General features: G+C 42.9%; 1 long non-coding RNA gene across 1 annotated transcript; it reads right to left on the bottom strand.

The window, feature by feature from the left end:
- Nucleotides 1-4,692: 4,692 nt before the first annotated feature.
- LOC138667133 (uncharacterized) lies at nt 4,693-7,638 on the bottom strand. The gene is made up of 3 exons (XR_011318608.1): nt 7,465-7,638; nt 7,133-7,212; nt 4,693-5,030 (listed from the first exon to the last, which is right to left on the bottom strand). It is a non-coding gene; the product is annotated as an uncharacterized lncRNA (long non-coding RNA).
- Nucleotides 7,639-25,928: the final 18,290 nt, after the last annotated feature.

The following is a 25,928-nucleotide window of genomic DNA, read 5'->3' as shown; positions in this document are numbered from 1 at the left end:
CGATGCCTGTCTGCGGTCACTCCTTCCACTAGGCCTCCACTGACCACACCACTGCTGCCCATGTACCCCTGGAACCAATTTAAAATTGCCTACAGCCAGCCCAATTTTTTTATTTTAGGCCTTCGATGCCTGTCTGCGGTCCATTCTTTCAACTACTACTACACTGACCAGGGCACTGCTGCCCGTGTACCCATGGAACCAATTTAAAATTGCCTACAGCCATGTGTTATTATTTTAGGCCTTCGATGCCTGTCTGCGGTCACTCCTTCCACTAGGCCTCCACTGACCATACCACTGCTGCCCGTGTACCCCTGGAACCAATTTAAAATTGCCTACAGCCATGTGTTATTATTTTAGGCCTTCGATGCCTGTCTGCGGTCACTCCTTCCACTAGGCCTCCACTGACCACACCACTGCTGCCCGTGTACCCCTGTAACCAATTTAGAATTGCCTACAGCCATGTGTTATTATTTTAGGCCTTCGATGCCTGTCTGCGGTCCATTCTTTCAACTACTACTACACTGACCAGGGCACTGCTGCCCGTGTACCCCTGGAACCAATTTAAAATTGCCTACAGCCATGTGTTATTATTTTAGGCCTTCGATGCCTGTCTGCGGTCACTCCTTCCACTAGGCCTCCACTGACCACACCACTGCTGCCCGTGTACCCCTGGAACCAATTTAAAATTGCCTACAGCCATGTGTTATTATTTTCGGCCTTCGATGCCTGTCTGCGGTCACTCCTTCCACTAGGCCTCCACTGACCACACCACTGCTGCCCGTGTACCCCTGGAACCAATTTAAAATTGCCTACAGCCAGCCCAATTTTTTTATTTTAGGCCTTCGATGCCTGTCTGCGGTCCATTCTTTCAACTACTACTACACTGACCAGGGCACTGCTGCCCGTGTACCCCTGGAACCAATTTAAAATTGCCTACAGCCATGTGTTATTATTTTAGGCCTTCGATGCCTGTCTGTGGTCACTCCTTCCACTAGGCCTCCACTGACCTGTCTACTGCGGCCCGTGTACCCCTTGAACCAACCTAATAAAATATTTAAAAAATTAATTTGATTATAAAAAATAAGATCGTGTTGAGATCTCAAATGCAGACATTTTAACAATCAAAACAAACACACAACAAATATCTGGAACTGTACTACAAAGGTCCAACAGCTACAATTTCTTTCTCCTGCAAGAAGTTAACTGAAAGTTTTTTGGAGTTGTTAACACAGATATGGCATCCACCGAGTGTTGTCCTGTCGCGTCTCCTTTAAATTATTTCCAATAAGATGTTAAACTATTAATTTAATAAAATCAATAATTAAAAAAATAATTGAGTAAGTCAAAAGCACATTGCAAATAAACATTAATTACAAATCAAGAAGCATGGCGCGTCCGAGGGTGAGTAGATACCGAATAAGAATATAATCACCCTCGGACGCGCAATGCTTATTTACAACAGCCTTCCTTCCTAAGAATCAGCCCTTCCGTGGTGTAGAGAGAGGTTGTGTTACACTCCAAGGTGTTCCCCAGGTTGCCTTTCCTGAGCTTCGATCTTCCGGCTCTCGTTTAGTAGCTGTTGGAAACTACGCTGCATTAGGCCTACTAATTGTGTATGGGGTGTAGAGACAGGTTGTGTTACACTCCAAGGTTTTCACCAGGTTGCCTTTCCTGAGCTTCGATCTTCATGCTCTCGTTTAGTAGGTGTCGGAAAGTAGGCTGCATTAGGCCTACAAATTGGGTATGGGGTGGAGAGAGATGGTGTGTTACACTCCAAGGTGTTCCCCAGGTTTCCTTGCCATTGCTTCGGTCTTCCGACTCTCGTTTAGTAGTTGTAGAAAAGTACACAGCATTAGGCCTACAAAATGGGTATGGGGTGGAGAGAGATGGTGTGTTACACTCCAAGGTGTTCCCCAGGTTGCCTTTCCTGAGCTTCGATCTTCATGCTCTCGTTTAGTAGGTGTCGGAAAGTAGGCTGCATTAGGCCTAAAAAATGGGGAATGGGGTGGAGAGAGATGGTGTGTTACACTCCAAGGTGTTCCCCAGGTTTCCTTGCCATTGCTTCGGTCTTCCGACTCTCGTTTAGTAGTTGTAGAAAAGTACACTGCATTAGGCCTAAAAAATGGGTATGGGGTGGAGAGAGATGGTGTGTTACACTCCAAGGTGTTCCCCAGGTTGCCTTTCCTGAGCTTCGATCTTCATGCTCTCGTTTAGTAGGTGTCGGAAAGTAGGCTGCATTAGGCCTACAAATTGGGTATGGGGTGGAGAGAGATGGTGTGTTACACTCCAAGGTGTTCCCCAGGTTTCCTTGCCATTGCTTCGGTCTTCCGACTCTCGTTTAGTAGTTGTAGAAAAGTACACAGCATTAGGCCTACAAAATGGGTATGGGGTGGAGAGAGATGGTGTGTTACACTCCAAGGTGTTCCCCAGGTTGCCTTTCCTGAGCTTCTATCTTCAGGCTCTCATTAAATTGTGGTTAAATGGAACAACTGCATTTGGCGTACTAGTTGGTTTGGGGCCTACTATCGGTGTCTGCCACTCCTTGCTGTTCTCCTGGTTTCCTGTCCTGAAATACCATTTTCAGCCTCTCGTTAAGTAGTTGTTAATGTTAGACTGCATTTGGCCTACTAGTTGGGTTGGGGCCTACTATCGGTGTCTGCCACTCCTTGCTGTTCTCCTCCACTGAACAAAGCTGTGCCGCCTGTTTACTACGGTTGCCAATTTTGAACTGCATTTCGACTACTTACTGATTTGGCCCTACTCTCTGTGTCAGCCTCTCATTCCAGTTGTCCTCCACTGCAATGCCCCCTGGTTATTCCTGTGTTACCAATTTTGAACTGCATTTAGCCAACTTTATTCTTTGGGTCTATATCTGTGTTTCCTCCTCATCCTGCCCATTGCCCAGCCAGTGATAGATGAGTCTGCTGGTACATTGACCCATAACGCAACATTCCCCGTGCACGCTACACAACAACATTGTGACCCTGCTGAAAGTCAGGTTGCTCTTCCCGCATACCATACCACCTTACACGGGGACAAAGAGGAAGGTGCAGATGAAAGTGCAGGTTCCTTCATCAGGTGGGGGGAGGAATACTAGTTGGCGACGTCACTGGCACAGGGCCTCTCATAGTACGCAAAAGTGTTGCTGCCGGTGGGAGGCGCCCCCGCCGTGCAAACACACCGCTGTACTTTGAGGGGCCCTGTGCCAGTGCCAATGCCAACGAGTGGGCCCCCCCTGCTTGCTCAGGTTCACAGCACTTGCAAAGTTGAAATACTTACCTCTCCCTGCTCCACTGCCGTGACGTGGTCCAGATTTCCTGGGCCCACTAATTACTTGAACCAGCCCTACCCCCCACAACTTTAGCCAAATGACCCCCAATTTCAAATGCCTTCCAATTATTATAAGGTAAATTACGCTTGACAAGCTTCATTAAGAAGAATGGATGGTTTTGACATTAAAATGGGCACTCTAGGTGTTTTCCTGGCCCCCACTCACTGCCGACTATGCTGCCCCATTGACTTGCATTGGGTTTCGTGTTTCGGTCGATCCCGACTTTACGTCATAATCGGCCGATTTCACTCGACCCGACTTTGGACATAGTCGGGTTTCGCAAAACCCGGCTCGACTCTAAAAAGGTCAAGGTCGCTCAACTCTATTGCCCAGCCCTTCATGTGCTCGCCAGAGGTAGCCTGACTGCCATTAGATACCAAGATGAGATCCTCAGACCCCTTGAGAGATCATATGCTGGTGCGGTTGGCCCTGGGTTCCTAATGCAGGACAATACCAGACCTCATGTGGCTGGAGTATGTCAGCAATTCCTGCAAGATGAAGGCATTGAAGCTATGGACTGGCCCACCCGTTCCCCAGACCTGAATCCGATTGAACACATCTGGGACATCATGTCTCACACCATCCACCAAGAAAGAAGACCATTGCACCACAGACTGTCCAGAAGTTGGCAGATGCTTTAGTCCAGGTCTGGGAGGAGATCCCTCAGGAGCCCATCTGCCTCCTCATCAGGAGCATGCCCAGGCATTGTACGGACATCATACAGGCACGTGGAGGCCACACACACTACTGAGCATCATTTCCTTGTCTTGAGGCATTTCTACTGAAGTTGGATCAGCCTGTAACTTCATTTTCCACTTTGATTTTCTAACTCCAGACGTCCGTGGGATATTTGTTGTGATTTATGTTGATCATTTTTAGGTTTTATTGTTCTCAACACATTCCACTATGTAATGAATAAAGTTTTACAACTGGAATATTTCATTCTACGATGTGGGATTTTAGTGTTCCCATTATTTTTTGGAACAGTGTATAATTATATATATATATTCCATGCAATATATTCCATGCAATGGAATTGGACTTGTTTGTTCCTTGACAAATTATTGGCATTGAAATCTGCCTGATTTTACCTGTTGTATCTCTTGACAAAATTGGTGACAGCGGTGGGATCTGCTTTATCTCTCAGCTATTATCTCTGACAGATTGGAATACAGATTGAAGTTTTATAAGATTCATCCTATGGTGACTCAAACTTTTCTGGATTTTTAATAGTCCTCAATGAGTCATGGTAGTCACTATGTTGTGAACTTCACCTCTAGAATTAACCCTTTAATATGTAATGTTTAATCGTGGTGGTCATAATACTGGGGATTACCTTCAGAAACAAACACCACATCAAAGTGTTTTAGATAATTTATTATGAGATCATTTTAAATTACAAGAAATAAATACAAATCAAAGGTCTGTGGATGACCAGACCCCTTCATAATTTCAGTGCCAACTCAACATCTCCAGAACCAACATGGCAAGACCTCAACATGCATCTTCATGGTTATAGATGAATCAGTTCTACAAATCTGGCACCTGGGACACGGCACCTCCATTGATTGTGCCCATATTGCCGAGACATATGATATAATATACACATATTCATGATGCACCGTACAAGGTTAGGATTCTTCATGAGGGTTCTCTGGTACAAGAGTCTTCAATTATTTCTGCGTTGAAAAGTGAAAAACTGAAAAAAAAAACATTGTTAGTCCATTCGGCTTTTGGAGTGTTGATGGAGTGAACTATAGTAATTACTAAGTACAGTGTTGTTGTGTGTCCATGTTGACCTCTCAGTAAAACCTCATTCACTATACTTTATTAGAGTATACAGATGACATGGGGGACACATCCTCACCCAAGAACCCTTTGTATTTCCCAAGGTAAAGAGTCACTCATAAATGTAACTGACACCCTGGAGGACTTATCAGGACCATGTATTATATAGGTATTTTTAGGCTTCGTAGGGCGCCATGTTATATGTAACTGTCATTAATGTGACAGTCCCTGTATAAGGAGTTTTACTCCCTAGGACTGTACTAATTTTCTAGAAAGGTCCCATTATGATAAGCTTAAACTACTAGTGATCAGCTTCACTACTTGGTATTAAGTGTACACTTTCGATACAGCGCCACCACAGGGGATCATTTTAAATTAAAAGAAATAAATACAAATCAAAGGTCTGTGGATGAGCAGACCCCTTCATAACTTCAGTGCCAACTCAACATCTCCAGAACCAACATGACAAGACTTCAACATGCATCTTCATGGTTAGAGATGATTCAGTTCCACAAATCTGGCACCTGGGACACGGCACCTCCATTGATTGTGCCCATATAGCCGAGACATATGATGTAATAGATACATATTCATGATGTATATGATTCATGATTGGAAATGAAGCAGTGCACCTTTTTTTTAATCAATGGGTTCCTGAAATCTGTAGATCCTCCACAAATATTTCCAGAATCCGTCCTTTCCTCAACCCACACTCTACCAAAATGCTCGTGCGTGCCCTCATCATCTCCCGCCTCGACTACTGCAACACCCTCCTCTGTGGCCTACCTTCTAACACTCTCGCACCCCTCCAGTCCATCCTTAACTCTGCTGCCCGACTAATTAATCTCTCTCCTCGCTACACTCCCGCTTCACCTCTTTGCAAATCCCTTCACTGGCTCCCAATTTCCTGGCGTATCCACTTTAAATTATTAACACTGACCGACAAAGCCATCCATAACCTTTCTCCTCCGTATATTTCCACACTAATCTCTCAATATCTTCCCTCACGTAATCTCCGGTCCTCCCAAGACCTCCTCCTCTCCTCCACGCTTATTCACTCCTCAGTCAATCGCCTCCAAGACTTCTCCCGAATATCCCCCATCCTCTGGAATTCTGTGCCCCAACACATCCGGTTATCCACTACTTTTGGATCCTTCAAAAGAAACCTGAAAACCCACCTCTTCAAGGAAGCTTACAGCCTGTAAAGACCACACGGCCACCTCAACACCATCGGAGCTACTGCAATCCTCAACCTACTGTCTCCTTCCCCATAATCCTGTAGAATGTAAGGCCGCAAGGGCAGGGTCCTCGCCCCTCTGTACCAGTCTGTCATTGTTAGTTTTGTTTACTGTAAGTGATATTTGTATTTTGATGTAACCTCTTCTCATGTACACCATCATGGAATTAATGGTGCTATATAAATAAATAATAATAAATATAAGGAGACACTCTTTGCAGTTGATCCCACCTCTTATGGTATTTGAAAGGGGGCTCCACGCTATTAAAGAAAAAATCCTTAAATGGGTAAGATGTAACATTAAGCTTTCGGTCTATAGTGCACCAATTTTCATACATCACTCATAATTGTGATCCACAGGTTCAATGATTAAGCCGGGCCGTAGTTGTGATCTCAATGTCTACAACCCTGCGATACCTATAGTCCCTTTCTCTGCATTAGTATTTAGTCTATTTTAACACCGAAATAAGAACCCTCTGGTTGTCAGCTATAGCTTATGGTTGTGTTATGTCCAGAAATGAATCTCAAAACTTCTGGACTTCAATGAAAAAAAACCAAACGGTAATTAAACCTCAACCTGACCAAGTGCCATTTATTAGACTGGATCCCCTTAGGCACCAAGTCCTGGGTGCTCCTTATATTTAAGCCTTTGCAGTAGCTCTCCAGGGTGGTCCATAGTGAGGTCCTCCACATGCCCTTGTACTACTGATGCTCTTGTGACAAATCTAGGTTATATTCTACTCACATTAAAATACAAGTATGACATATTTACTTACCATGCAAGTCATCAAAAGAAGGAAAAATAGAATAAGCGCCACCATGACAATGATGGCGGTTTCTGCAGGAGTAATAGTTGCTGCGGAAAGAAGAGATGAAAAGTTACAACAGATAATCGCAACGCATGGATGTTTTTGTAGAAAATAAAGCCCTGCCCTCCTGGCACATTTTTAACATAAGACTGCCAAACGGTAGAGAGATAATACTGCCGCGTGATACATGAAGCGTAGGAAGATCAATATTAATTCTAATAACGTTAGGAAGTGTAATAATGGGATAAATATCTACGCTATGATATGGTGGCTGCAGAGGTACAGGCTTAAATACTTACATTCTTCTATTGTAGCTGCTGTTGTAGCTGCTGTTCTAGTTGTTGTAGCTGCTGTTGTAGTTGTTGTAGCTGCTTTTGTTGTTGTTGTTGTAGCTGCTGCTATGGATAACATAAATGAAAGAGTTAAATGTCTGTACGCTGAGTGCAAAAAGGCAATGATATAGCTAATGAGTGATTAATGTTTATGTACAGCACCAAGGTATAGGTTGGTGACAGGATGAACAAATGGCTGTAAAGTACCATATAGATTTTCGGAGCAGGTTGCACCTCTAGGCACATGGGCTACTTGACTACTGAGATTTGTTCAACCCCAGTGTCAAAAAAAGAGGATGAGGAGTAATAGTAAGGTAAAATATACTTACCGGTTGTATCTGAGTCCATAAAAAAAGAAATAAAATAGAAAATTAGTTATTTCAAAATAGATATAAATATATAAAAAAAAGTTAGAACGTTTTAGGGGACAAATATGTGTTACATGTAGATCTAAATAGTGCATGTATTCCTGCCATATAGCTCCCACATAACATGTCATCATACACATACCCAACATTTGCATTCTGAATCGCAGGACGCTTTAAAGGAGTGTTCCCATCTCCAAGATCCTCCAAGGTTTAATAATAATAGCAAATACCAACAATTAGAAATGTAGTATAGTTTTTCTGATTTGCTGTCTCTTTCCTCATGTGCGGGGCATTGCTGGACCTTAGGTATCCATGGTTACATCCACTGATAAAGTGACAGTTAACTAGTTGCTAATGGTTGTAACCATGGATAACTAAGGTCCTGCAATCTGAGGAAAGAGACAAAGTAAACAGAAAAACTATACTACATTCCTATTTTGAGGTATTTGTTAATATTATCATTATTACACCTACTACATATTGGGGAGATGGGAAACTTAAACGCAAATGTGCACAATCCCTTCACACTTTGAGACCCATTTCGAGAGACAGACCATAAAAAAATGAATCAGTGGGAACTATAACTTGCTTACTTCTTACATTTCCAACTTTAGGATCCCATACAAAATGGAAGATCTTGGCAAATACCCAGTTTGTTACTCCCTAGACTCTCCCTGTCCGCATTTTAGGGACTGTATTACATCCTGTCAGTCAAATCAAGGATCACCGAGCTATGACTTGCTTACTTTAGACACATCATACGAAGAGAACAAACACTGGAAACGGAGAACACGGTAGGAAGAATAGAAGGAACAAGGTGAAGCGGAAGATCAGAAACTCGATGGCCTGATAGAATCAAGATAAAGGCGGAGAAGACCCTGGTGGACCTATCTAGGCTCGCACAAGATTGTCCTTCCTACAGAGCGTTCATTCATCAAGTCGCCATGGCTCGAGATCGAGTCGAAGGCCTTTATATAATAATAATTACATCTGCAACAACTCAGATCTACTTTCTAACTTGCCCCAACTAAACACACAGTCTCCGTGGCAGTAAGAATTTATAAATGTGCACTTACTTTGACAAAACACTGTAAGAAAGGAAGGACAAGAAAACCATTAGTTCATGTACAAAGCTGATTTACTTTAGTAATAATGTAAAACTTAAATAGAAATTATAGTTTGTTTTGCCTCAAACAAAAGTTGATTTTAATCATTAAATCTTGGAATAATAATAATAAGTTCCACAATTGGATGTGTGTAAATAAAATGTTCCTGTGCTGAGATAATCTTATAAATGTGTCCCTGCTGTGTACTGTGTAATGGCTGTGTCTGACCGTGCAGGAACATGGTGGGATCACACCACAGCTCCAGGGCAGGAGGGCTATTTCCAGCACTGTAGGGATTAATATTGTCATCTCTAGCATACAGAAGTTAAAATTATCTATATATAAAAACTAGTGTATGTGTGTGTATGTGTGTGTATCGCTGATGATATCATAATGGTTGCTACGGCGATGATGATATCATAAAGGTTGCCATGGTGAAGATGATGTCATAATGGTTGCCATAGAGACGATGGTGTCATAATTGGTTGCAATGGTGACGGTTATGTCATGAATAGTGTTGAGCGATACTGTCCGATATTTGAAAGTATCGGTATCGGATGGTATCGGCCGATATCCGAAAAATATCGGATATCGCCGATACCGATATCCGATACCAATACAAGTCAATGGGACACAAATATCGGAATGTATCCATAATGGTTCCCAGGGTCTGAAGGAGAGGAAACTATCCTTCAGGCCCTGGGATCCATATTCATGTGTAAAATAAAGAATAAAAATAAAAAATATTGACATACTCACCCTCAGACGCGCCCTGGTTGTAACCGCTGCAACCGCCATGATTCCCTTCCTAAGAATGAGCGTGTGAAGGACCTTCGATGATGTCGCGGCTTGTGATTGGTCACGTGACCGCTCACGCGACCAATCACAAGCCACGACGTCATCGAAGGTCCTTCACGCGCTCATTCTTAGGAACAGAAGCATGGCGGTTGCAGCGGTTACAACCAGGGCGCGTCCGAGGGTGAGTATGTCAATATTTTTTATTTTTATTCTTTATATTACACATCAATCTTCATCCCGATACCGATTCCCGATATCGCAAAAATATCGGAACTCGGTATCGGAATTCCGATACCGCAAATATCGGCCGATACCTGATACTTGCGGTATCGGAATGCTCAACACTAGTCATGAATGATGGTTGCCATGGTGATGATGATGTTATAATAGGTTGTAATGGTGATGGTTATGTCATAATGGTTGCCATGGTGACGATGATGTCATAATAGGTTGCCATGGCGACGATGATGTCAGAATGGTTGCCATGGCGAATATGATGTCATAATGGGTAAATGGGCACAGAACTATGGGATGGAGGATATGTGTGATGGGTATATGGGCACGGGACTATGGGATGGAGGATATGTATGATGGGAAAATGGGCACGGGACTATGGGATGGAGGATGTGTGATGGAAATATGGGCACGGGACTATGGGTTGGAGGAAGTATGATGGGTATATAGGCACAGGACTATGGGATGGAGGATATGCATTTTGGGTATATGGGCACGGGACTATGGGATGGAGGATGTGTATGATGGGTATATGGGCACAGGACTCTGGATTGGAGGTTATGTATGATGGGTGTATGGGCACGGGACAATGGGATGAAGGATATGTATGATGGGTATATGGGCACGGGACTATGGGATGGAGGATAATCATTATAATTTGTTATAACTAACCACAGTTAGTTACTATGCCCAGGCAACGCCAGGCTCTTCAGCCAGTTGCTAATAATCATTACATCCAACATCACTGATTCTTGTATTTCTGACCATTTCTTACTAGCTGAGAAAAGGAGGTAGATGGAAGATAGTTAGGTCTGCATACGAGCTGTATGCACAAAACGGTACAAGATTTTCAATCAGGATTAATTGCAAATTTTTTTCAATCAAATATATACCAGTGTTAGTAGTAGAAATATCATTTAAAAAAAACTATTTTGTCCTATTCAAAACATTATGTCAAAGAAAAGCAATTTAGTAGTAGATTTCAATGAACTTTTAGAATTATTTTGTACTTACCTTTTGCTTGTAAGGTGAGGAACACCAGCAGAATCAGTCCCCGGGACACGGCCTTAGGTGCCATAGTCAGTCCTTCTTGGTTGAGTATGAGCTGGAGTGCGGCTGCTGTAGACTGGAGTGAGGACACTGGATACATGTGGAGTTTATATACTCTCAGGTAGCACTGCTGTATGAGGTGTTCACCGCCTAGTCTTTATTGTTTCTGTTGTTGTTGACATCATGCATAACAAACAATGATGGGTCAGAGGATAAATGCCGGCATTCCAAATATCCGAGTGTAGCTCCTTATATTTTTCCACAGCTGCTAATTGTAGGCTCATTCAGAAACTATGTCACAGGAGATCATAGAGATGATGTACATTATCTATTTCTACTCATATTTTCATCATCAGTCTCATTCATTTACTAATTATCTACTTATTTCCTATATATTTACTGCATCTATCTATCTATCTATCTATCTATCTATCTATCTATCTATTATCTATCTATTATCTATCTATCTATCTATCTATCTATCTATCTATCATCTATCTATCATCTATCTCTCTATCATCTATCCATCTATTATCTATATATCTATCTATGTATAATCTATCTATTTATCTATCTATCTATTTATCTATTATCTATCTATTTATCTATCTATCTATCTATTTATCTATTATCTATCTATTTATCTATCTATCTATTATCTATCTATTATCTATCATCTATCTATCTATCTATCATCTATCTATCATCTATCTATCATCTATCTCTCTATTATTATCTATATATCTATCTACAGTGGGGCAAAAAAGTATTTAGTCAGTCAGCAATAGTGCAAGTTCCACCACTTAAAAAGATGAGAGGCGTCTGCAATTTACATCATAGGTAGACCTCAACTATGGGAGACAAACTGAGAAAAAAAAATCCAGAAAATCACATTGTCTGTTTTTTTAACATTGTATTTGCATATTATGGTGGAAAATAAGTATTTGGTCAGAAACAAACAATCAAGATTTCTGGCTCTCACAGACCTGTAACTTCTTCTTTAAGAGTCTCCTCTTTCCTCCACTCATTACCTGTAGTAATGGCACCTGTTTAAACTTGTTATCAGTATAAAAAGACACCTGTGCACACCCTCAAACAGTCTAACTCCAAACTCCACTATGGTGAAGACCAAAGAGCTGTCAAAGGACACCAGAAACAAAATTGTAGCCCTGCACCAGGCTGGGAAGACTGAATCTGCAATAGCCAACCAGCTTGGAGTGAAGAAATCAACAGTGGGAGCAATAATTAGAAAATGGAAGACATACAAGACCACTGATAATCTCCCTCGATCTGGGGCTCCACACATAATCCCACCCCGTGGGGTCAGAATGATCGCAAGAACGGTGAGCAAAAATCCCAGAACCACGCGGGGGGACCTAGTGAATGAACTGCAGAGAGCTGGGACCAATGTAACAAGGCCTACCATAAGTAACACACTATGCCACCATGGACTCAGATCCTGCAGTGCCAGACGTGTCCCACTGCTTAAGCCAGTACATGTCTGGGCCCGTCTGAAGTTTGCTAGAGAGCATTTGGATGATCCAGAGGAGTTTTGGGAGAATGTCCTATGGTCTGATGAAACCAAACTGGAACTGTTTGGTAGAAACACAACTTGTCGTGTTTGGAGGAAAAAGAATACTGAGTTGCATCCATCAAACACCATACCTACTGTAAAGCATGGTGGTGGAAACATCATGCTTTGGGGCTGTTTCTCTGCAAAGGGGCCAGGATGACTGATCCGGGTACATGAAAGAATGAATGGGGTCATGTATCGTGAGATTTTGAGTGCAAACCTCCTTCCATCAGCAAGGGCATTGAAGATGAAACGTGGCTGGGTCTTTCAACATGACAATGATCCAAAGCACACTGCCAGGGCAACGAAGAAGTGGCTTCGTAAGAAGCATTTCAAGGTCCTGGAGTGGCCTAGCCAGTCTCCAGATCTCAACCCTATAGAAAACCTTTGGAGGGAGTTGAAAGTCCGTGTTGCCAAGCGAAAAGCCAAAAACATCACTGCTCTAGAGGAGATCTGCATGGAGGAATGGGCCAACATACCAACAACAGTGTGTGGCAACCTTGTGAAGACTTACAGAAAACGTTTGACCTCTGTCATTGCCAACAAAGGATATATTACAAAGTATTGAGATGAAATTTTGTTTCTGACCAAATACTTATTTTCCACCATAATATGCAAATAAAATGTTAAAAAAACAGACAATGTGATTTTCTGGATTTTTTTTTCTCAGTTTGTCTCCCATAGTTGAGGTCTACCAATGATGTAAATTACAGACGCCTCTCATCTTTTTAAGTGGTGGAACCTGCACTATTGCTGACTGACTAAATACTTTTTTGCCCCACTGTATGTATAATCTATCTATTTATCTATCTATCTATTTATCTATTATCTATCTATTTATCTATCTATCTATCTATCTATCTATAATTTATCTATCAATCTATCTATCATATTTTATCTGTCTAGCTATTATCTATCTATCTATCTATCTATCTATCTATCTATCTATTTTCTATCTATCTATCTAGCTATATCATCTATTATCTGTCTATCTATAATCTAATAATCATTTGTCTGTTTATCTATCATCTATCTATTTATTTTCTAAAAAAAGAGTAGAAAAACAGCACAGTTAAAGGTAGGGTACAAACGTCTCACAGGTACATACCAGTCCTTGTAAATAGTTTAAAAAAAAAGTTGAGACAGCACACCAAGTCCAAAGTTACAAAGTGCTCTTTAATCACCCATGTGGTGACATTTTATTCCTGGGTACAGACCTTTCTCATCTAGCTATCTGTTATCTATGTATTATCTATCTGTATCTCTACCTATCTATTATCTATCTAGGATGTTATCTAGGATCTAATCTTATCTAGGATGTTTTCTCTTTCCACCAATGTATTGTACAGAAAAGTAGGATTTGTGGATGATCCACACTGTTGCTCAACAATGTAATAAATCCATGTTTAGACAGGTGGTATTGGTGGTTTCTTCAAGTAGCTGACGTGTTTCGAAGTACTACAGAGTTCATCATCAGGACATATAGCAGGGAATGACGGTTGCCCTAAAGTAAAATGGAAGGAAGATGCCTGCCCAGTAAAGTATGACCCATGGAAATGGCCAGAGATGACCAAGAAATGGAATGGTGAGTCAGAGAGGACCCCACCACACGAACGACAGAGGCACCACGAGCCTCAGGAGGTGGAAGAGACAGTGCCATTAGTGGATGGTAAGTTGATGGGGAGGCAGCAGTATGAAAACATGATGGCAGAAGGAGGTGCCGAAGACTTGGAGCTGGCTAGTTCACTCACAGATGAGGCAGGAGCTTGCAGCGAGGGTCTGGAACAAGTCGGCTCCACCAGTCAGACAGGGACCAAATTTAGGGCACGGCCTACACCTCAGGGTTTCCAAAGGACCAAAGAGAGGAGATGGGCCAATGCCTGTGCTAAGAACATACTAATGAGTCCCCTGGATGGGCACTACCGAGGGATGGCATCCAGAGGAATAGTGACCTACTATGACTCCCAGTGGGCCATGGGATCACATAAGAGTTCGGGACCAACCATGATGTTTATGTGGAGAGGAGAATGGTAAATACAGACCATCTGACATGATGGCTGCACAAACTTACGATCGGCACACTGGTCCAATTTCTGAAAGTGTTTGGCTGCCGCATGTGGTCTGTGTGGTATGTGTGGGCCGAGGCTTTGCCAAGCCTTTCTGGAGAGCGGAGAGAGCCTGAGAGAAGGCCCTCGTGGCCAGTCATCCTGGAGCCCCAAACACAGCATACTCTAAAATGCATTCGCAGGTCCACAGAATGGTTCTCACTCTGCCGGGGCAGTTGTTAACATTCATTTGTTGAGAGCCCCTTTGGCAAACCAAGGCAGAGCCACTCTCAGGACCAGTATCAGGAGGAGTTCAACTGGTTTCCAGTCCTCCAGGAAAAGACAGGGAGAGAACCTTCCTGAGTTAAGAAAAAGAGGAGTCCAAAGCTGGGACGTCCATGTTGTACTGGTTGCAACCTCATGAAGGGCTAGAATTCCAGTGAAAAAATTATCCACTTTTACAGGACTCCCCCACAATGAAGCCATGGAAGACTGCAATTATTTGTTTACTTCTCCACCTTCTGGATTGCAGAGACACTGCAGGCGCTACAGGGTTCAACACCCTCAGTCCAGAACTGAATTGTATCCAGTAAGGGAGTTGCCTTGAAGAGACTGTGCTCATATCTCTTTTGCCAGAGTGGAGTTGCTTAATAACTGTGTCCCCTTCCTAGAAACTGATGAGGAACAATTGACTTTGCACCTTTGATTGTGTCCTTGCCACCAATGTTGGGAAGGGAGGATGGACAGCATAGATGTTCAGGTTGGGTTGAAGTTGCTGAAGAACTTGGACTCCTAAGTCCAGGGTCCTAACCAGTAGCACTGCGTTTATGCTGACCCAAAAGTGGAGACAACACCTATCACCCTCCAGAAGTGAGGCTGGCTTTCATACGTTATATGTGTGGTGTTGCATATTGGTGTCTTGTAGGTGTGCGAATGCACAAGGAAGACTAATATTAAAGAGGGGAGGAATGTAAGGTGGTGCCTGTTGCTGTTGCGTTCCTATCTATCTTTGTTTTATACAGTAGCATAGAAAAATTAATTAAAATATAACTTTTAACAGTACCCTAAAATGTAATATACAAATAACCTCGGTGAAATTAGAGCTCTAGGGCCATGGCTGACTCTGCCATACATAGGAATCAATAGGACCACAAAAACAAATTCAAAAGTGTATAAATCCCCGTGGTCAAACAGGGAAAGATTCTTTGCCCACAATGGTATAGCTGAATCCTATATGATAACTAATCGGCTCAAAAACAGATATAAGGTGCGTTAGTGCATAAACAAGCTAAAAAAAATGTCGACCATTTGAGCTTTAAGGGATGTTACATCCAGGGAGATGACACCTCCCCTTTTTTTCTACAAGGGAGGGCAGCACTCTGCATCTCCTAAATGAATACCCATCATTGTGGGATTCCCATTTTTTTGTTTCTTTGGACACTAGGCACTTTACAAGCATTGAGGCATATTTTGCTCTATGGGCTATTGAACAATATAGACCTCATTGTTGAGAAAAGAAACTCTTGGGAGGGATTTTTCTGTGATATACATCATGAGAGCTACGCTTGGGTACTTCCCTTGTTAGGGCGGGAGCACATGCAGAGGGCACGACAGGGCAGACAGACTGAACCAACTGCTCAAGACTATCAAGGAATCCTCCTTAAAGGGAACCTGTCACCCCCAAAATTGCGGGTGACGTAAGCCCACCGGCATCGTGGGCTTATCTACAGCATTCTGGAATGCTGTAGATAAGCCCCCGATGTATCCTAAAAGATGAGAAAAAGACGTTAGATTATACTCACCCAGGGGCGTTCCCGCTGTTGGTCCGGGTCCGGCACCTCCCATCTTCATCAGATGACGTCCTCTTCTTGTCTTCACGCTGCAGCTCCTGCGCAGGCGTACTTTGTCTGCCCTGTTGAGGGCAGAGCACAGTACTGCAGTGCGCAGGCGCCGGGCATTTCTAACCTTTCCCGGCGCCTGCGCACTGCAGTACTTTCTGCTGAGTTCATAGTTGGGACTAGCACATAGTGTAAAGGCTAGTGTTAGGGAAAGTGGGGTTAAAGGTAGAATTCGGTCACAGGAGCACTGAAAGGAGACACTGACACTGGATACAGTTTAGCCACAACGCGTTTCAACGGACATGCCTTCTTCATCAGGTGGGAGTTTATTGATGGTAGTAAGGAGGCAGCATTTAAATGAAAGACAGCCAATCACGTAAGAGTTGATATTGTCAGTTCAAATTTAAAGGAACAGTTACATATAATGCAAGTGGTCACCTATTATGGCTATGGGCTAGTGATAAACAATAATATGACAGTAAGCAACCTTTTAATAAATATAATAAAATCAATTAGAATTAAAACAATAAAAAGTGAAAAATCATTGATGAAGAAACCTGGATGAGAAAGTCAGACCTATAATACTAAAAATATTAAAAAATATGGATATTTACTGTATCTAGTTGCTTTCTCTATCATTAAGTTCAGTCCTTCGGGGGCCAGCGTGCCAAGCTTAAATATCCAAAAGCTCTCTCTATTTATCAAGCTACTAAGACGATCTGCCACAGTGTCGGGTATGTGATCAATGATCGTTAATTTTAGAGTTTTTATACTTTTCTGGTGTACCATTAGGAAATGCTTGGAGAGTCTATGAAGAAGAAACCCATTTCGAATATTCTGGCGATGTTTGTTAAGCCTAGGGTGCATGGTTTGTATGGTACGGTCTACATATTGTAGACCACAACCACATTCAATCAAATAAACCACAAAAAAGGATTGACAGTTGACATGGAAGTTAATCTTATAAGTAGTACCTGTGGTGTTTGATTTAAATTCTCGTGACCCCTTCCAGAATAGAAGTGCAACAGAGACATTTAGAGGTTCTACATGAGAAACAGTCAGGGTTCACAGATGTTTGATAAACTGAAGAGGAGACTGGGATTAATGTGGTATTACTAGGTGCAACAAGATTCCATAGCCTACGATTCCTACGAAATATAGTGCTGGGATGGGCGGAGATATGTCTCAAAAGTATAGGGTCCCCTTTAAGGATGAGCCAGTACTTGGGGAAAAGCTTCCTAATCAATACAGAGGATTGATTATAGGTTGTGACAAAGCCTTTTGGCTGAGAGTTTTAGCTTTCAGGAAGGCATTTTGAACTAGTTTCTTAGGATAACCTCCCTGTTGAAACCTTTGATTCAAAACCTTAGCCTCCTTCAGAAAGTCAGAATCCCGTGTACAGTTTTTACGTATTCGGGACATTTTGAATCCACCTTGGCAGATGGCCACTGCTGAAACTTAAATAGCTGTTTACATCAACTTTCTTAAAATGCGTGGCTGTAGAAAAACAAAAATGCCGATAAAGGGGGTGGGGTGGTCATAATGAATAGGGGTTCTTACATCCAAGAAGCTCTTAAGGTGCCGTCACACTCAGCGACGCTGCAGCGATATTGACAACGAGCCGATCGCTGCAGCGTCGCTGTTTAGGTCGCTGTAGAGACGTCAAACACAGCAGCTCCAGAACGATGCAGGAGCGATCCAGTGACGTAACGGCGACTCACTTCTCGTTCTCGCTGGTTGTTAGCTCCATGTAAAACGTTGCTGGCATCGTTGCTTTTGATGTCAAACATGACGAATCACGCCGACCTGACGACCAAATAAAGTTCTGGACTTCTAGCTCCGACCAGCGATGGCACAGCGGGATCCAGATCGCTGCTGCGTGTCAAACACAACGAGATCGCTATCGAGGACGCTGCAACGTCACGGATCGTTGTCGTTCTCGTTGTAAAGTTGCTGAGTGTGACGGTACCTTTAGACTCCCCAGTGACTCTGATTATTACTCTAAATTGAATTATGATAATTCCATTGATATATTCACTTAATATATCACTTTCATCAAGACAGCTCACTCCTCAGGCATTCTGAACAAAAAGGAGTTTAAGTTTCTCAACATTTCACGCTTCAAGAGACTCCATTCTTCTATTTTTTACTAAAAATTCATAAAAATCCGTTTAAACCTCCAGGTTGTCCCATCATTTCTGGCATTGGTTCAATCATGAGTAACCTTTCTCATTATGTAGTTCTCTTTCTCCAAGAATATTTCAAGTGAAAACAGCGAAACATAACCTTAAATACATTCTCTCTTTTGGGGAGGTGTATTCTCATGCACCTCTTCACAACCAAACATGGGTATACGCTTCCAGATTTGGTCTGTTTGTTCTTATCCTCCTCCTTATCCTCATCCTCCTCATCCAGAACCACTATATCACCAGGGTGAACGTGCTCTGTACGGTGCATTTTGGCCAAGGCTGATGTGATGGCACTCTTTTATTTTTTTAAAAAAGGACAACACATTGGGGAATTGGGCATGACATTACATTGGGCCTACTTCTTAACTCTGTCTCCTGCAATGTGTCCTTTAACTGCCACTAGATCACCAGGGTGAATGTGCTCTGTACGGTGCATTTTGGCCAAGGCTGATGTGATGGCACTCTTTTATTTTTTTTAAAAATGGACCCCACATTGGGGAATTGGGCATAACATTACATTGGGCCTACTTCTTCATTCTGTCTCCTGCAATGTGTCCTTTAATTTCCACTAGATCACCAGGATTGACGTGCTCTGTACTCTTATAGGCCACTGAATTTTGGGCTAGGGGGATGTGATGGCACTATTTTAATAAGTCCAAAAAGGACACCACATTGGGGAATTGGGCATGGCATTCCATTGGGCCTACTTCTTAACTCTGTCTCCTGCAATGTGTCCTTTAACTGCCACTAGATCACCAGGGTGAACTTGCTCTGTACTGTTATAGGCTGGTGAATTTTAGGCAAGGGGCCTGTGATGGCAATAGTATATTTTTAAAAAAGTTAACCCACATTGGTGAAAACACATCCTTGTTGGCAAACACATCATAACATTTCTGTACCTTAAAGAGCTCCCTTAAAAAGCTCCTTTTTGTGTTGCCTGGTTGCTCACATTAAACCCAATACACTTCATATAAATTTGATAAAGCAATGCTGTTACTTTGCCTCAGTAGTTCATTAAAAATATTTCTTTGTCGACTACATTAGTTTCTCTCCTTGAGAGCCATAACTTTGGCTGCCTCAAATGTACAAATGGCAAATATAGAAATGGCAATTTGTAAGCAAGGTTTAAAGACTGTATACCGAATGCAATCAGACAATTACATAGCTGCATTTCATGTAAAACATTTAGAGATGTGACAGACAATGCTCATAGTGACACAATCTTGATAAATGTTTGTTTATTCACTTCACAAACAGTTCTAAGCCTTTATAGGTTTGCTGTTTGTCATTGTAAAACATTAAGGTTTACTGAAACTATGCCGGTGGTGGTTTGATCTAAATCCTTGTGGCTTTTATTTTCTAGGGGTTTATGACCCCTTGTCTCATGACTCCATATCTCAGTTTCATCCAACCTTGAAAAGTGGCCACTTGAAGGTGTTGGTGAAACTAGAGTTACTACATAGTGTTATTCACTATATAAGACCTGAGAAACATGACTAAGGCAGATGCCAAAACTGGGGTACCTATACATGTACAGTGTGCTGATACCTGCATAATTGGGGATGCCCATGCAGTGTAGGTAATCTCCCAGGGGTTCTCTGTCGTGGTGTTGCTTCTCTGATATTCTAGACGGATAATGTTTAAAAGCCTCTTGGTGATTAAATAAATATACTGTATGTAGTTAATCTTCAAATATACGTAATCACTATATTTATTTAATCCTTATATGTACTTATTAACCTTTGTATGTTGTTAACATCTACAAAAGTGTACGCTCTCACACTATTCAATCATAGTATTCCTTGAATTTTGTTGTTAGCAATAAAATTGTGTTGTATTAATTTGCAAGTATTAGCCTTTTTAAAAGCTGTATCTGAACCTTAGTGTTAACAACATGGCAAATGAAATTGCCAAATTCTCCTGTAAATAATTGTGCAAAGAGGGAACCATCATACCATCACAAAATATGAGTGGATTTTCATGGGCCCATCTAGTATGTGGGTTCCAAGGCCTAATGGGGTGCATATGACTGACTATGCAGCAGGGCTGGCCTTGCTGCCAATGTGTAAAACAGAGGAATATGGGAGTACAAAATGCATATTGTGAAGTGGATTTTCATGGGCACATCCAGTATGTGGGTTCCAAGGCCTAATGGGGTGCATATGACTATGCAGCAGGGCTGGCTGTTATGTTTGCTAATGACAGGTGTTATGAAGGCAATCCAGAAACACAGTGTGCCTAGCGATCAGAGCGCACACAGTGATCTGACAAATACCCAAAAATACAAGAACGAGCTCTGAGACGTGGAAACTCTGTAGACTGCACACCTGATCCTATCCTAAACACAACTAAAAGCGGCTGTGGATTGCGCCTAACAACTACCTAGGCAACTCGGCACAGCCTAAGAAACTAGCTAGCCTGAAGATAGAAAAATAGGCCTGACTTGCCCCAGAGAAATTCCCCAAAGGAAAAGGCAGCCCCCCACATGTAATGACTGTGAGTAAGATGAAAAGACAAAACGTAGGGATGAAATAGATTCAGCAAAGTGGGGCCCGATATTCTAGGACAGAGCGAGGACAGTAAAGCGAACTTTGCAGTCTACAAAAAACCCTAAAGCAAAACCACGCAAAGGGGGCAAAAAAAAACCACCGTGCCGAACTAACGGCACGGCGGTACACCCTTTGCGTCTCAGAGCTTCCAGCAAAACAAAAGACAAGCTGGACAGAAAAAAAGCAACAAAAAAGCAAAAAGCACTTAGCTATACAGAGCAGCAGGTCACAGGAACAATCAGGAGAAGCTCAGATCCAACACTGAAACATTGACAAGGAGCAAGGATAGCAGCATCAGGCGGAGTTAAGTAATGAAGCAGTTAACGAGCTCACCAGAACACCTGAGGGAGGAAGCTCAGAAGCTGCAGTACCACTTGTGACCACAGGAGTGAATTCAGCCACAGAATTCACAACAGTACCCCCCCCTTGAGGAGGGGTCACCGAACCCTCACCAGAGCCCCCAGGCCGACCAGGATGAGCCGCATGAAAGGCACGAACAAGATCGGAAGCATGAACATCAGAGGCAAAAACCCAGGAATTATCTTCCTGAGCATAACCCTTCCATTTAACCAGATATGACGAGAAGATAACCAAACCAGATCCCCAACACGAAGTCGGGGACCCACACGGCGTCTGCGATTAGCGAAAAGTTGAGCTTTCTCCTGGGACAAGATCAAATTGTCCACTACCTGAGTCCAGATCTGCTGCAACCTATCCACCACAGTATCCACACCAGGACAGTCCGAAGACTCAACCTGTCCTGAAGAGAAACGAGGATGGAACCCAGAATTGCAAAAAAATGGAGAAACCAAGGTAGCCGAGGTGGCCCGGTTATTAAGGGCGAACTCAGCCAACGGCAAAAAGGACACCCAATCATCCTGGTCTGCAGAAACAAAACATCTCAGATATGTTTCCAAGGTCTGATTGGTTCGTTCGGTCTGGCCATTAGTCTGAGGATGGAAAGCCGAGGAAAAGGATAGGTCAATGCCCATCCTACCACAAAAGGCTCGCCAAAACCTTGAAACAAACTGGGAACCTCTGTCAGAAACAATATTCTCAGGAATGCCATGCAACCGAACCACATGCTGAAAGAACAAAGGTACCAAATCAGAGGAGGAAGGCAATTTAGCCAAGGGCACCAGATGGACCATTTTAGAAAAGCGATCACAGACCACCCAAATGACTGACATCTTTTGAGAAACGGGAAGGTCAGAAATGAAATCCATCGAAATATGTGTCCAAGGCCTCTTTGGGACCGGCAAGGGCAAAAGCAACCCACTGGCACGAGAACAGCAGGGCTTAGCCCTAGCACAAATCCCACAGGACTGCACAAAAGTACGTACATCCCGTGACAGAGATGGCCACCAGAAGGATCTAGCCACTAACTCTCTGGTACCAAAGATTCCAGGATGACCAGCCAACACCGAACAATGAAGTTCAGAGATAAGTTTATTAGTCCACCTATCAGAGACAAACAGTTTCTCTGCTGGACAACGATCAGGTTTATTCGCCTAAAAGTACCCGCCGCAAATCAGGGGAGATGGCAGACACAATGACTCCTTCCTTGAGGATACCCGCTGGCTCAGATAAACCCGGAGAGTCGGGCACAAAACTCCTAGACAGAGCATCCGCCTTCACATTTTTAGAGCCCGGAAGGTACGAAATCACAAAGTCGAAGCGAGCAAAAAATAACGACCAACGGGCCTGTCTAGGATTCAAGCGCTTGGCAGACTCGAGATAAGTCAAGTTCTTATGATCAGTCAATACCACCACGCGATGCTTAGCTCCTTCAAGCCAATGACGCCACTCCTCGAATGCCCACTTCATGGCCAGCAACTCTCGATTGCCCACATCATAATTACGCTCAGCGGGCGAAAACTTCCTGGAAAAGAAAGCACATGGTTTCATCACTGAGCAATCAGAACCTCTCTGTGACAAAACCGCCCCTGCTCCAATCTCAGAAGCATCAACCTCGACCTGGAACGGAAGATTAACATCTGGCTGACACAACACAGGGGCAGAACAAAAACGACGCTTCAACTCCTGAAAAGCTTCCACAGCAGCAGAAGACCAATTAACCAAATCAGCACCCTTCTTGGTCAAATCGGTCAATGGTTTGGCAATGCTAGAAAAATTACAGATGAAGCGACGATAAAAATTAGCAAAGCCCAGGAACTTTTGCAGACTTTTCAGAGATGTCGGCTGAATCCAATCCTGGATGGCTTGGACCTTAACTGGATCCATCTCGATAGTAGAAGGGGTAAAGATGAACCCCAAAAATGAAACTTTCTGCACACCGAAGAGACACTTTGATCCCTTCACAAACAAAGAGTTAGCACGCAGGACCTGAAAAACCATTCTGACCTGCTTCACATGAGACTCCCAATCATCTGAGAAGATCAAAATGTCATCCAAGTAAACAATCAGGAATTTATCCAGATACTCACGGAAGATGTCATGCATAAAAGACTGAAACACAGATGGAGCATTGGCAAGTCCGAACGGCATCACTAGATACTCAAAATGACCCTCGGGCGTATTGAATGCAGTTTTCCATTCATCTCCTTGCCTGATTCTCACCAGATTATACGCACCACGAAGATCTATCTTAGTGAACCAACTAGCCCCCTTAATCCGAGCAAACAAGTCAGATAACAATGGCAAGGGATACTGAAATTTAACAGTGATCTTATTAAGAAGGCGGTAATCAATACACGGTCTCAGCGAACCATCCTTCTTGGCTACAAAGAAGAACCCTGCTCCCAGTGGTGATGACGATGGGCGAATATGTCCCTTCTCCAGGGATTCCTTCACATAACTGCGCATAGCGGCGTGTTCGGGCACGGATAAATTAAATAATCGACCTTTAGGGAATTTACTACCAGGAATCAAATTGATAGCACAATCACAATCCCTATGCGGAGGTAGAGCATCGGACTTGGGCTCTTTAAATACATCCTGATAATCAGACAAGAACTCTGGGACCTCAGAAGGGGTGGATGACGAAATCGACAAAAATGGAACATCACCATGTACCCCCTGACAACCCCAGCTGGATACCGACATGGAATTCCAATCCAATACTGGATTATGGGTTTGTAGCCATGGCAACCCCAACACGACCACATCATGCAGATTATGCAACACCAGAAAGCGAATAACTTCCTGATGTGCAGGAGCCATGCACATGGTCAGCTGGGCCCAGTATTGAGGTTTATTCTTGGCCAAAGGTGTAGCATCAATTCCTCTCAATGGAATAGGACACCGCAAAGGCTCCAAGAAAAACCCACAACGTTTAGCATAATCCAAATCCATCAGATTCAGGGCAGCGCCCGAATCCACAAACGCCATGACAGAAAACGACGACAAAGAGCATATCAAGGTAATGGACAGAAGGAATTTGGACTGTACAGTACCAATGACGGCAGACCTAGCGGACCGCTTAGTGCGCTTAGGACAATCAGAAATAGCATGAGTGGAATCACCACAGTAGAAACACAGACCATTCAGACGTCTGTATTCCTGCCGTTCAACTCTAGTCATAGTCCTATCGCACTGCATAGGCTCAGGTTTAACCTCAGGCAGTACCGCCAAATGGTGCACAGATTTACGCTCGCGCAAGCGTCGACCGATCTGAATGGCCAAAGACAAAGACTCATTCAAACCAGCAGGCATAGGAAATCCCACCATGACATCCTTAAGAGCCTCAGAGAGACCCTTTCTGAACAAAGCTGCCAGCGCAGATTCATTCCACTGAGTGAGTACTGACCATTTCCTAAATTTCTGACAATATACTTCTATATCATCCTGACCCTGGCACAAAGCCAGCAAATTTTTCTCAGCCTGATCCACTGAATTAGGCTCATCGTACAGCAATCCGAGCGCCAGGAAAAACGCATCGACACTACTCAATGCAGGGTCTCCTGGCGCAAGAGAAAATGCCCAGTCTTGAGGGTCGCCGCGCAAAAAAGAAATAATAATCAAAACCTGTTGAATAGGATTACCAGAAGAATGAGGTTTCAAGGCCAGAAATAGCTTACAATTATTTTTGAAACTTAGAAACTTAGTTCTATCTCCAAAAAACAAATCAGGAATAGGAATTCTTGGTTCTAACATAGATTTCTGATCAATAGTATCTTGAATTTTTTGTACATTTATAACGAGATTATCCATTGAAGAGCACAGACCCTGAATATCCATGTCCACACCTGTGTCCTGAATCACCCAAATGTCTAGGGGAAGAAAGAAAAAAAAAAGTGAACACAGAACAGAAAAAAAAAAAAAAATGATGTCAGAACTTTTTCTTTCCCTCTATTGAGAATCATTAGTTAGGGCTCCTTGTACTGTTATGTTTGCTAATGACAGGTGTTATGAAGGCAATCCAGAAACACAGTGTGCTTAGCGATCAGAGCGCACACAGTGATCTGACAAATACCCAAAAATACAAGAACGAGCTCTGAGACGTGGAAACTCTGTAGACTGCACACCTGATCCTATCCTAAACACAACTAAAAGCGGCTGTGGATTGCGCCTAACAACTACCTAGGCAACTCGGCACAGCCTAAGAAACTAGCTAGCCTGAAGATAGAAAAATAGGCCTGACTTGCCCCAGAGAAATTCCCCAAAGGAAAAGGCAGCCCCCCACATGTAATGACTGTGAGTAAGATGAAAAGACAAAACG

Source organism: Ranitomeya imitator, chromosome 2 (genome assembly GCF_032444005.1).
Source record: "Ranitomeya imitator isolate aRanImi1 chromosome 2, aRanImi1.pri, whole genome shotgun sequence".
NCBI classification, from domain to species: Eukaryota; Metazoa; Chordata; class Amphibia; order Anura; family Dendrobatidae; genus Ranitomeya; species Ranitomeya imitator.
Note: the sequence above shows the minus strand (reverse complement) of the source record. Positions and strands in the feature narration are given on the sequence as shown.